Source organism: Oreochromis niloticus, linkage group LG13 (genome assembly GCF_001858045.2).
Source record: "Oreochromis niloticus isolate F11D_XX linkage group LG13, O_niloticus_UMD_NMBU, whole genome shotgun sequence".
Lineage (NCBI taxonomy): Eukaryota > Metazoa > Chordata > Actinopteri > Cichliformes > Cichlidae > Oreochromis > Oreochromis niloticus.
Window position 1 is genome coordinate 8,940,195 of NC_031978.2, and position 12,494 is coordinate 8,952,688.

At 38.3% G+C, this 12,494-nt stretch overlaps 1 long non-coding RNA gene across 2 annotated transcripts in view; it reads right to left on the reverse strand.

Annotated features, from left to right (window-relative positions):
* Positions 1 to 12,494, reverse strand: part of LOC100710194 (uncharacterized) — a 91,026-nt gene that overhangs the window by 58,007 nt on the left and 20,525 nt on the right. The gene's annotated exons all lie outside the window — the stretch shown is intronic.

Genomic DNA, 12,494 nt, shown 5'->3' on the forward strand with positions numbered 1-12,494 from the left:
TATTCATGTGTCACCAGCAATACAGCGCAATCCTTGCTTTCATATGCTTAAAAACAACACTGCTGCTTGTTCTCTGTGTATGGTTATTTAGACTGCACAAATACACAACAGTGGCTGCGCAGATTACAAGTGTTACAGTTTTGCTACTCTTTGCATGCACTGCCGCCATCTTGGATTGAAAAGTCAGGGTTTGTGGTGGTGCTCTAACTTTCTGACTTGGATGTCTGACCTGTAGGGGCTTTCCAGTTGAAAATTACTACTGATAACTTGGAAATTCTGAATTTAAAGGGAACACAACACTAGTTTTAACAATGGGGATCCACTGCCAAGGTATGGCTTCAATTTGGTGGACTCTATCTGAACATCAGCTAGCTGATAACTTTGTTTAATTTAACTGTAGTGGAGAGCAATACCGAAAGGATCTGATAAGAACTGGGGAGAAGATGAGGTAATGTCATGTGCCCTTACAGGATGCTGAACACCAGTTTCAACTTGTGCTTTCTACCATACAACTCATGAAAATGCAAGGCTGTGGATCAAAGACATCAATAGTCATCCAGTCAAAAGACCACATTCTCATGATGAAAACAGATGCTATTAAAAATGTCTACTTTACATTTTGATTTTCTTTGGATTATGTCCTTGCTTTAGATTTGTGTTCATTCCAATTTTTATCGTCGAGACTCTATGCAGCTCAAATCGAGTTATAAACTTAATCAATCCTTACTCTCCTGCATTGACTCCTTTATGATTAGCCGAGGTCACCATGTTTTATTGACCTGATAACCTAAGATTAAAATGGCAGAGTGTATTTGACTTGAAATGGAAGAAATGGGCAGGGCAGAAATATAGAGCTGCACAAATCAGACTCCTCTCAGTAGCTCTTACTAGTTAAACACATCATAAACGAGAGATGACGTGAACTAATTTCTTCTGGCGCGTTCTCTGATCCCTTCACTATTGTGAAAAGCAGTCCATAAAGAAAGCAATATATGAGAGGTGGTGTGTAAATCTGGGCTGAGGTGAAGAGGCAGACCCTGCATGAAGAGTGATGGATGAGGTGGGAATCCTGCCCTTTCTTTCTCTGTTACCCTCGATCTCTGAGGTCTATTCCATCTCTTTCCACTGGGATGAGGAGAGACATGTATGCATTCTTGACCTCTATAAGGAAACAAGGTGCTGTTGCCACAGCTGCATGCTGAGCAGGCCCTCGCCTTTCAGAAGCAGCCATTGCTCTGTAGCAGGTTTAGGGAGTTTGTGTCTTGGCCAACATATCCAATGAGGAACAGCTTCCTTTCATGGATTGTATACATGAAGAACTGAAGGACAGGGCATATTTCAGCACATGCAATACTCAAATTAGAAAATGAAAAGAAAAAAAGAGTTTGAAGTTCACTCAAAAAGGATGACATGATACAGACCAAAACACTTTCAGATTTTTAAATACTGAAACAGCCTTTTTTCAGTTACACAATCATAGTTAAGAAAATGTAAACAGAGAATTTTTTTAAACTAACTTGAAAGTCAAAACAATCTTGAAAAAAAGAAATCAAGTGTAGTGTGAAGTTTGCCTACATGCAACATCATCACATGTACCACTCTGTGGTAAGTTGTATAATGTTGTATGGTATTGTCACTGTTTTTAACTGAAAGGTTTCATTTAATATGGGTTAGCAGTCTAATTAAAGATGCAGTAAGTTAGAAAGAAAATGTAGGTACGGTGTTTCTGATATTAAGCTCATGTGTTTTAACAGTGACTCGCCAAAATGATTTAGACTTTTTGCAGACACCCCTGAACAGGTAAGATGAAATATTAATGCCCCTCATTAAGATAATTATGTCCGATTTAAACAAAACAGCAGTAAGTCTTAGGTTCCGAAGATCTTACAAGATATGAACTTAATGGAAAACCATTTCTTGACCTTATGCAACATTACCTGTGTAGGTAAAAATGTAAATTATTACAATTTTTGTCCAATTCTTCTTTTCTGCCTGTGAAATCAACCTGCCTTATAGTGCAACTGAGACACTGGTATAAACTTTATTATCCTTCACTGTTAATGTTGCAGTCCAACAACCTGTTTGAACGGGAATTATGTTGAAGAATTTCATGGGATCTATAAGCTGTTTAAGCAAATTACAGTAAGGTAAAATATTTAGATTTCACAGCCATGCTCTGTAAAGACAATGAACCCATCATCCACTGTTCTACTGAACTCTGCCACCACTGTGGCCCCCTCAGCATTAACACATATGGCTTTCCTTAGATCATTACTTCCATTAAGTCATTAAGCCTTGGCCTAAGCAAAGGCTGTTAGTTAGTCACATTAAAGAGTTAACACTTTCCGTCTCCACAACCTGATGGGCTGACATGTCTGCCGTCACAACTGACACATGGATCCTTCCCTATAATTAGGAAAATTGCTCTTAACAGGTCCGCTGTTTAGTAATGGTCTCATTTCTTCCATCTTCCAAACTGCAAGAAGATGTCCCCATTAACTCTTTGCACCAAGGCTAAACCCCTTCTGTGTCCACTCAACACTGTTTGATCCATCACCACCCACCCCTACACCCCCATCTCACACACACACACATACACTCTTCTTCTAATGGTTTTAATGAGCCAACTCATGGCCCTTTCCCCTTACAGATCTTTAACATATTTTTGGAGACCTTTGATCGAACAGCTATCATTTTAAACTTTTTGGGAGGGAGTTAATACTATATGTGAGGAGGGGAGAGGGCAATTTGGGAAGAATGAAGGATGGTGAGACGATTCGGCGGAGAATAACACGCCAAGCTTTCATCTCCCCCCCTTCCAACCAGTACCCAGCACTCCATCCCTTCATCTCACCCCTCCATCCCTTCGCTACCACCACACACCCCCACTTCTCTGACCAAATTAAATTGAAACCAGATGGAGTAGGGCCTGGACTGTGCGTTGTGTCAGATTGTCATGGAGCATTAACCATGATTTCACATTGAAATGGTCTGCAGGCCAGAAAGAAAGCAATGAGAGACGTAGAGAGAAAGATAGAGGGATAGAGGCAGAGAGGAAGGGCTTAAATGATACAGGGATAAGAGAAGAGCAAGACTGTCAGAGAGAAAGAGTGAAGGAAAGAGAGAAGACTGATGAATATGGTCCTGCTGCCAGCAGATCAATCCCACTGATCGCACAGCTGGCACAGGCTGATGATATGAACGCCATATGACATGGAGACAGGCCTGCATCAGGGAGGCCCAGGATGGTGTCATACCTTTACAGATAGGATTAAACATCCTACATAAATCTGAATCCAAATCCAATTATCTTGTGATTAAAATTTGCATATCACTCAGAAAGTTAAACTTCAATGGACTAAAGTTTTTCTTTACTTGCTTGCTTTGCCCTTAGGATGTCTAGTTTACCTGTAGCTGAATCGTGTATCTTTTTTGTTCTACTGATGCCTTGCTGTTGCTTAATCTAGAATGAGTCCAATAAATTCCCACTGAGAGAAGATTGATGTTGTTGCCAAAAAGCTAGCCACAGCACTGTCCCGGAAAAATACTAGGTACAAAATTGGACACCAAATATGTGGTCTCCAAAATATGATTTCAAAGATGCATATTCCAGATTCTGTTTGGAATAATTTCCTTGCTATAACTAAACTTCCATTACATAACATTCAGTTCTTTAACCTGCCAAAATGTTAAGTGGCTCTCAAAAGGCACCTAGGCAGAACTGGCTTTGTACCTGCACAAACACAGAAAAAGTGTAAGGTTTTCTGGTTTGTCAAACTAAGAAAACAGTGGTTAAAGACTGCAGTGTGACTAAAATTATTGCAAACATGTGCAGGGAATTTGATGCATTTAAAATGGTTGTCTCAAAGATCGGGATCAGGACTTCGACCACTCACAGTCAGCTGGCATCTTCAACGTAGCTGGTGCATCAGGATGGTGATAAAACTACAATAAGATGAAATCTCTCTGAATCACTTGGAGGCTGAAACTGGTCCAGCTGGCAACTGCATCAATCTCTTTATGATAGTATGGCGATTAACTGTGATATATTGGTGAAAATTGCAAATTTGTTACCAACAATAAATACAGAAATTCAATATAATATAACAGAATTTGGTTGAATTTAACAAAAATACACCAGTTGCCAACAAGATAAATCGAATCAAAGGGACTTGTTACAGGAAAGTTGCATTCATGAGACTGGACTGACTCAGATTGACTGAAACAGGTTGGCCGTCTGTCTGCCTTTATAAATTAGATGTCAAACTTTCACCAAACTGACTGAAAAAAACTGAGATCAGTCCAAGTTGGCCCTCAATTGTTTGGAGACAGGTTTGCAACTGAAAGTGGTCGCCCAGAGGTTCAGGGTGTTAGACGCTCATCACAATGCAATCACCGAGCAACCAGCACTTTTGCCTACTGACAAGGAGATCGCCATCCTATTTTTATTCTACTGTAACTGAGTCAATTAGGTAGCTGTTTTACACAGGGCATGCATATGCAACTATAAAAAGTAGAAAATGTATGCAGTCTCTAAAAGAACTGCACCCTAAGACCACACCTCCCTTAATGCAACTCAAGAAAGTCTTTCACCCTTTTTTAAAGGCTAAATGCCCACAACTTTTAAACCAGCATCTCTGGTTCGTGATTTGTCAAAGCTCCCCTCGACACAGGAACCATTATAAAACTAATTTAACAAATTCAGTAGTGCCTCTTTTGTATCTTTTAACAATGAAATCAGGACATATTCCTAATTTCCATAAACCTCCAATCTGCTCTCTTTCTTGAAACTCTTCCAACAACTACATGAAACTTCACTCTCATTTTCTTCTAACTTTGCCCAACTATTAGATGAGTGTAATACTCTTAACCATAGTGAAACATTCATCTTCCATTTGCCACAGAGGGATCAACGCTCCACTTAACCTCTCGAGGGATAGAATTACAAGTTTGACTTCAACCACTGATATCTTCTCATTGCAGGTGTCATTACCCCAGCTTATAATTGACAGAAGCATTAACATGTCATTAACACATAAGCTTAGACTTATATTTGAACCTTTTAATGAGGCTATCATTCAACATTAATAGATTAGTTATCATGGATAATGACTGAGGTGTCTTTGCCCGTCCCCACAGGTCGGTGTAAAAAAAACACCTCAGTGTAATGTTTTTGGTTTGGGGGTGGTTCGGTCCGTCAGGAAATGAGACGGGAGGTCGTTAAGGGCAAACGTACGAAGACAAGACTAGGTACTGTCATCCATACAGAGGTCTTTAGATGTGGGTAATAACGAATGAAGAAGACTGCACAGTAGGCTAAAGAAAGTTTAATAAAAAGAAAAAAAAAGTCAGTCAATAGTTTTGTCCAAGTGTACAAATAGCCCAGCCTCATACCTGCTATGATAAAATAGTTGCTAACATGATATTCAAATCAGTTGGCAGTTATTCTACTATGTCTTTAGCCCTTTGATTACCAAAGTGTGGCAATACTGAATTTAAGCTGAATTAGAGATAGATGCTTCTGCCCAAATCCTGGCCTTTAGCCTGGACACACTGTTCACCAAAATGGAAAATCATTTGCAATGTGAATACATATCCAGAGACAAGTTAATATATTAACTTTTTATCTAATAAATTGCAAATGAATAAAGAAGGGTGAAATGTTAAAGCGATATCACCTAGATGTTAATTCCAAACACGCCGTGGTTTAAAAATCACTCACTGATGTAGCCCTTGAATAAGCAATTGTATTTTATCAGAAGTTTCCAGGCCATTAGCTTATCTGCTCTCTAACCCTTAAACTACTACCCCCCATGTGGCACATACTAATCACACTTGCTAGAGCCATTCCTTGGTTACATCAGGCTTTGAATTAAAGACTACAATTAATCTCCTAGAATGCCTCCTGTCACCTCTGCCACAGCTGATGATTGATTAAAGCTGGCTCTGTTGTGGCAGTGCCTGAACCAGGCTAGAGTTTCACCAACAGGAGAAGCTGTGTGAATGGTGAGGTCCTTTCAATGCCGGACTCATGGCTTGTGAGCCTTTGAGGCCTCGCAATCCCCCTTCCCCTAAACTCCTCTGATGTGAAAACCAGGTAGCCCTTTACCCCTCCACAGCACTCTTCAGCCTCCTGTCTTTCCTCCTTCACTCCCTTTTCGCAGTCCTAACGGACTTGGTGATGGATAGTATTTTACTCCTCAGAAACACATTGTTTTCTTTAGCACAGCAGGGTATTCTATTTGCAAAGGTCTGGTTGGTGAAGTATTGTGGATATCTATCACTGCAGAGGTGCCTCTGGTAAGCATGTTGCTTCCTTTGAAAGGAGGAGTTGTGTGCAATGGATAGTTGAAGCTGTCAGATCCATATTCTGACACAAGGGTAAAAAAAAAACAAAAAAACAACCTATGACTAATGCTAGATGTCTATACTAAGGCCAATGTGGGTCAAACAGTAAAGTTTTTAGACTATGATTAAATTGACAAGATTTTTATCACACCAAGTTACCAATCACATGTGACAGCGGCTTGTAATGATGATTTTCTTATAAATACATTCACTTAAAGGCTGTGGGTTGAGAACCTGAGCACTTTATCAACGGTTCTCAGGCAGACCATGAGGCCAGAAACCACAAATATTAGCTTGCTTCAACTAACAGATGAACAAATGAACCAGACCATTGATAAAAAACAAAACCAACTAATTTCTCATAAGAGACACATTGAGCTACCCTGTCCAGCAGTGAATTTCACACGCTTGCCATTATTCTAAGATGCAGACAATCATTATCAGTTGATCAACATGGATTAACTTATAACCTCTTTCATTGGTCCAATGTCACTGTATCTCATGTAATGCAACTCCCCTTTGAGTTTCTCTCAAGTTACAATATCACAATTACCCAAATGGATGCTTCCAAAAGAGGGATTACCCACTCTAAATCTCCTTTTAGCACCTCATGTGTAAGTCAAAATGGCGGCATTTCGTAGATGGTGACAGATGACAACCTTGAACCCATAAGCGCACATCGGGGAGTCAAATCCAACAGTTTGAAAAGAGTCTGTCTCACAGTATTTCCACCACTCCTTTCACCTCAGGAGAGACTGAACACATATACAGAGGTCCTGAAATGTTTTACATGCTGTCCTCTGAGGGAAACTAGGGGGCATTTGTAACACAGGCATTTCACCAGAGCGATGATGTACACACCCTGGTCATGTTGAAATAGATTGGAGATGATGTGAAACACAAACAAGACGAGTGACTTGGAGACTGGAGGCCAGAAATGTATTTAATAAATAATTAAAGTAGTGTATATCACAGGTCTTTGCCTTTTATCATGTGTTAAAAAATGTTGTGGAATTCAAATATACCGTACACAGGTATTGCATATGTCAGAGTAATTTTGGCTTTATTGCTACCTAGTCACACACACACTCACAACACATACACACATGAATGGGAGGCTAGGGTTCCTGTGTTCCTAGCAGACGGGGGAGTTGAACTTGTGACCCCTCCCTTGGGCGTGAGGCCCGGGGGGTTGCAGTATCACAAAGCTGATCCACTCCAGCCTGCCTGGCTTGGCTCGAGCACCGCCTGCCCACCCACTCCCACAGCTGGCACATAACACACAGCACTCACTGTACAGCTCAGTGCCTCACAGCAGCACTACATGAGCTCATGCTATGATGCAGCGTTAAAGCACCGCTGTGAAAATCTCTGTCTGAAAATTTAATATGATCCACAAAATTAGAAAGTACATGAAAGATTTTTTTTAAAAGTATATTTTTGAACAGAACAGGATGAACGGCATGAGAGGATCTCACTGAAAATATTTGTTAATTTTCAGATTAAATAAAGTAAAACATAATATAGTAGTATACACAAAAACTCTGCAATGTATTTTTAGATAATATTGTAGAGAAAGTGCTTTCAACAACAGAGGTGTTTATCACAGCCAATTTGATTTATAGTTTTATATATTCGATCACAAAACGTAGAGAACAAAACTCAAAAATGAAATCAAGTGCATCACTTGCAAGCAGTATTGGTACAATAAATATAAGATAACTCTCTTTTTATTCATCTGCTATAGATGATTATTAATGTTGATGCTAGTAAGCTTAATTTTATTGCACATGTGGTTTTTTAATGCTAAATATGAACAACTTGTGTTTCAATACAGCTCTTAATGCAGAAGCTGCCATGGTTCACAGGCCTCAGTTGAGTTTCCAATCAGTAGTGTCATTCACATACATACATACATACAGCTTAACATTTGACTAAGAATATTGAATTTAGCATAATAAATACAAATCATCTACAGTTTAAATGAGCCCGGACTCAGAGGTTTACTTACATATGGAATATTGCCACATTGCACCATTTATTTATTTTTTACAAATTCAAAAGAGTTTACACAAAGCTCAATATTACAAAGTGAGATTGAAAATGTAATTTTCACATGTTTATTTATACTATCTTGGAAGTCTGATTTTGAATAATGACACAACATGAATTAGCTTTATTATTTGTCATCGCAAACTTCCAAGAGTTTTAATATTCATTATTGTGCAACTCAATCAACATATTTAATGCAGAAAGTTTAGGGCAAAACGACAAGAAAGATTCAAACTTATCAGTATTTCTGTCATTTTAATTTGATGGAAAAATGTAGCAGTACAAGTTATTTCTGTAATAAATTTGACGAGCTGAATTATATATATCATTAAAATATACATTATTAAAATTTATAAAAACTCTCCGATTCAAATACTTCAGACTGCAGACATGTTTTCTTATCCGAACCCTCAACTGTATAATAATTCCAACATTAATTAAAAAGATTATTGGTTGAACGGCAACACTGTTTTAATAATTAGGGCATTTCAGATTCATAATTATCATTTTATAATTAAACATTTCAAAAGTGGATATGCGATGTGGTTGTTCAACCTATTAACATAATTATTTTGTACAGAATATCTTGATTTCTATTTTAATCTCATAAATCAACTATTGAGAGATGTGTGTATCACATAACATTTAGCAGATACAGATAAATGCATCTTTTCTGCTGCACAGTAAGACAAAATGAAAAAGAAAATCAATAAGAATCAAAATCACAGTGAGCTAATAAAATGAGAATCTGCCAGATCAAATTCAGCACCTCCTAATATATTTCCATTTGAGTTATGACACGTAGAAACCAAATCATTAGAGGTAAAAAAGTAAAGTGTTGTTTTAATATTTTCCCCATCTTGATGTTTTGAGTTATTTTCCCCCCACTACTTATTAATGAGCCCCATGTCCTTTCTAAACACAGTGCAGCCAGTTTATGCTCACCAAGTTCACCAAGCTTCAAAATCCACACATTCTGGATAAAAACTGTGCACAACCACCACATTCAGAGGAGAAGAGAAAGAGAGGAGTTAGCACATGGTTATCAGGGTGTCAGCACCCCCTGCTGGTTTTGGCTGCATGACTGGGACTTCTGCCCTCTGGTCGACCCCCAGCCCATTCACCCAAATCTCTCAAGACCTGTTCTACCATATGATACAACATTGCAACTTAGAGTTTCCTGGGAAAATTAATTGTTGAAAACACTCAGTGTGGTCCAAAAAAAGCCTATTCTTTTTACTAGACTCCATTTATGTACAAACAGAATGGCAGAGTCATGTTTCTCTCTTAATTTCACCTTTTTGCCATTTTATTTTACATTTCCAGGGTCTCCTGTTCGATGACGAAATCTTATTTCTCAATAACAGGGCACAGTAGTTTACGAAATATTTATGCTTCTGTATATTTAACAAGTGTTTGTGTGTCTGCTTCCATAACAAAAGTGCTAATGCTGGACCTTGCAGTAGAAAACAAGTTAATGAGTTGGCTAAGGTCATGCTTAAGATAAGTTATGTATTAATGCAGCTTCAGATTAAATTAATAGAGGTGCCTATTGGTGTATTGGTGGACAGAATATAGTGAATGTAATCAAGAGTATAAAAATGAGCGGCAGTTGAGATATGGAGTTTTTATACACCATTATCAAACTAAAACTGTAACATCCTAGCTTTCATTTTAGAGTTTCTCATAAATGAGATATTAGTTTAGGAATGAATTTATGAAAAATATAATGCCTAGAGTAATGAATGAAACTGGAATACTAAACAACTGTTATTGTATTATTTCAGATCTATTTGTGACTCGGTTTTTAATTTGATGAAAATCAGCCACCCCGGGCTGGGTTTATATAAAAATATGTTAGGATTGATGTGCAGTATTAAGCCAATTATTGTTTTGCTCTGATATTTCAATAATGCATTTCAGACACAAATGCAAAACGAAAACTCCTTAAAAAAAGAAAAAGTCTATCAACCTTCCCCTAAGTGAACTATACACTAAAGTCTCCACTGAGACATCTGCTGACATTTGTCAAAAAAAAAAAAAAAAAACCATAAACATACTTTATGGCTTTTGAGAAATGTTGCATTTAGGATATAGTTATTTAGTGTCAGCAGTAACCACTTCAAACCATGTTTTCTGTTTCTTTTCCATTTTATTACTAAAGGTCAAAAACTCTGCTACTTTGTTTTAAATCACTCAAATTAGTCTTGCTTAAAATAAACTACATATAATTTTTTGAACAAACAATTATCATCTAAATTATTATGATTCTAAAACAAGAGTTTAACCCCGATTTGTACAGATGGTGGAGTGCAACAGGCACAATACTGAAAAACAAGCTTCACACACTTTAAATACAGATAATCATTTATCACAGTGAAAGCTTTTTACACCACGTTTTCAGTTACACTTGTTTACTAAACCTCTTCTCAGGAGTCCCACTGTATACACCGTAACACCGTGTTTGACATCTGACTGACTTATTTTTTGATCACATAGCGACTTAAAGTGTAGCATACATATACACCGCAGAGCCTTTTTGATTTAGAAGCAAGTTTGAGCCCTTTTTGTGCAGATGACAGACAAATATCTGAGCATATGTTCTATGTCTGTGATATTTTGTTTCCTGTCAATGAATTAAATCCTATATGTAATTATTCAATCCATCTAAATACCTTGATGGCCTTTTAAAACTTTACTTTCACAAGTTTATATTTTTAATCTGGATTATTTTGACTAGCCAGGGCAACAAGCTGACCTCACCATTTGGTAAAACTGCATCTATACTTAGACACAGGTAAATGTTACAGTTCAAAGTGATGTCAGTTTTCTTCTTTAATTTGCATATAAACTCCTAGTTCCTAACTGCCCCCTGACTTATCTTCCTCATTGGGAAGATTTACCAACCAAGGAATATCAAGGTCTCAAATCAAAGGGAAGGAATGTGAAAATAGAGACAGTAACAGCACATTACCATGACACCACCATCTCCCATGTGGGCGCACAGGAGAAGGGTGACACCACAGGGAGTTCTGGGTCTTGTCGTTAGCCAGCAACGGGCTGCTCTCTCTGGGTTATCAGCCTTCTCCCGTGACCCCTTGGGTGGAGCAGCAGGGCTGTTCTGTTGTTTCATTATCACAGAAGTTCACGTAGCATGGAGAGGCGCCATCATTATCCATCAGGCTTAATGAGACTATCTCACTGCCGTAAAGGTCAGGCAATTACTGCTGGTGCAGTTTTCAGCCTGGAGACGCGAAGAGGTTGGAGCGAGATGGAAGCAAAATAGATAGTACATGCAGACACACACACCCCCACACAAACAGCTCCCATAAAGGCTACATGTTCAGAATTTGTGCATTTCACTAAAACTTTGTATCTCCTAAGTTTATTAAAACAATTTCTTAAACCACATGGTAGACAGTTTTTTTAAAATTTGAATGGTAAATGGCCTGTATTTATATAGCGCTTTCTAGTCCCTAAGGACCCCAAAGCGCTTTACATATCCAGTCATTCACCCATTCACACACATTCACACACTGGTGATGGCAAGCTACGTTGTAGCCACAGCCACCCTGGGGCGCACTGACAACAAAAATAACAAAATAGAGCATAAAAATAACCTTAAACACAACAGTGCCCCGTATGCTAATAGATAAATGCATGTGAACATTAATATCCCTGTCTAAAATGAGTGCTGCAATCGCTTATCTTGCTGTTTTTTAAAGCATCGTTTTTTTCTTGTAGTTCACTTGCAGTGTATGAGCGAGAACAACTGTCTGGATCATGTGCAGTATATGACAAGCCTATAATTGGATCAGGCATTGGACCTTTAACCCGTGGCATATGACATTACCTAGAGGCAGAGTGTATGTCTCTTTCACAGTTCTAACCATCAGCAACCATGACTTCTATCAGCAATGATCTCAATATACACAAGACTCTTGGGGTCAGAAGGTAGAGTGGGTTGTCCACGAATCAATGATCGATGGTTCAATGCCTAGATGCTGAATGTCAAATTTCTCAGTAAGAGCCCCAAAATTGCCAGCATATATGATCAGTATGAAAATGGAAAAAAAAAATTGACGTACTATATG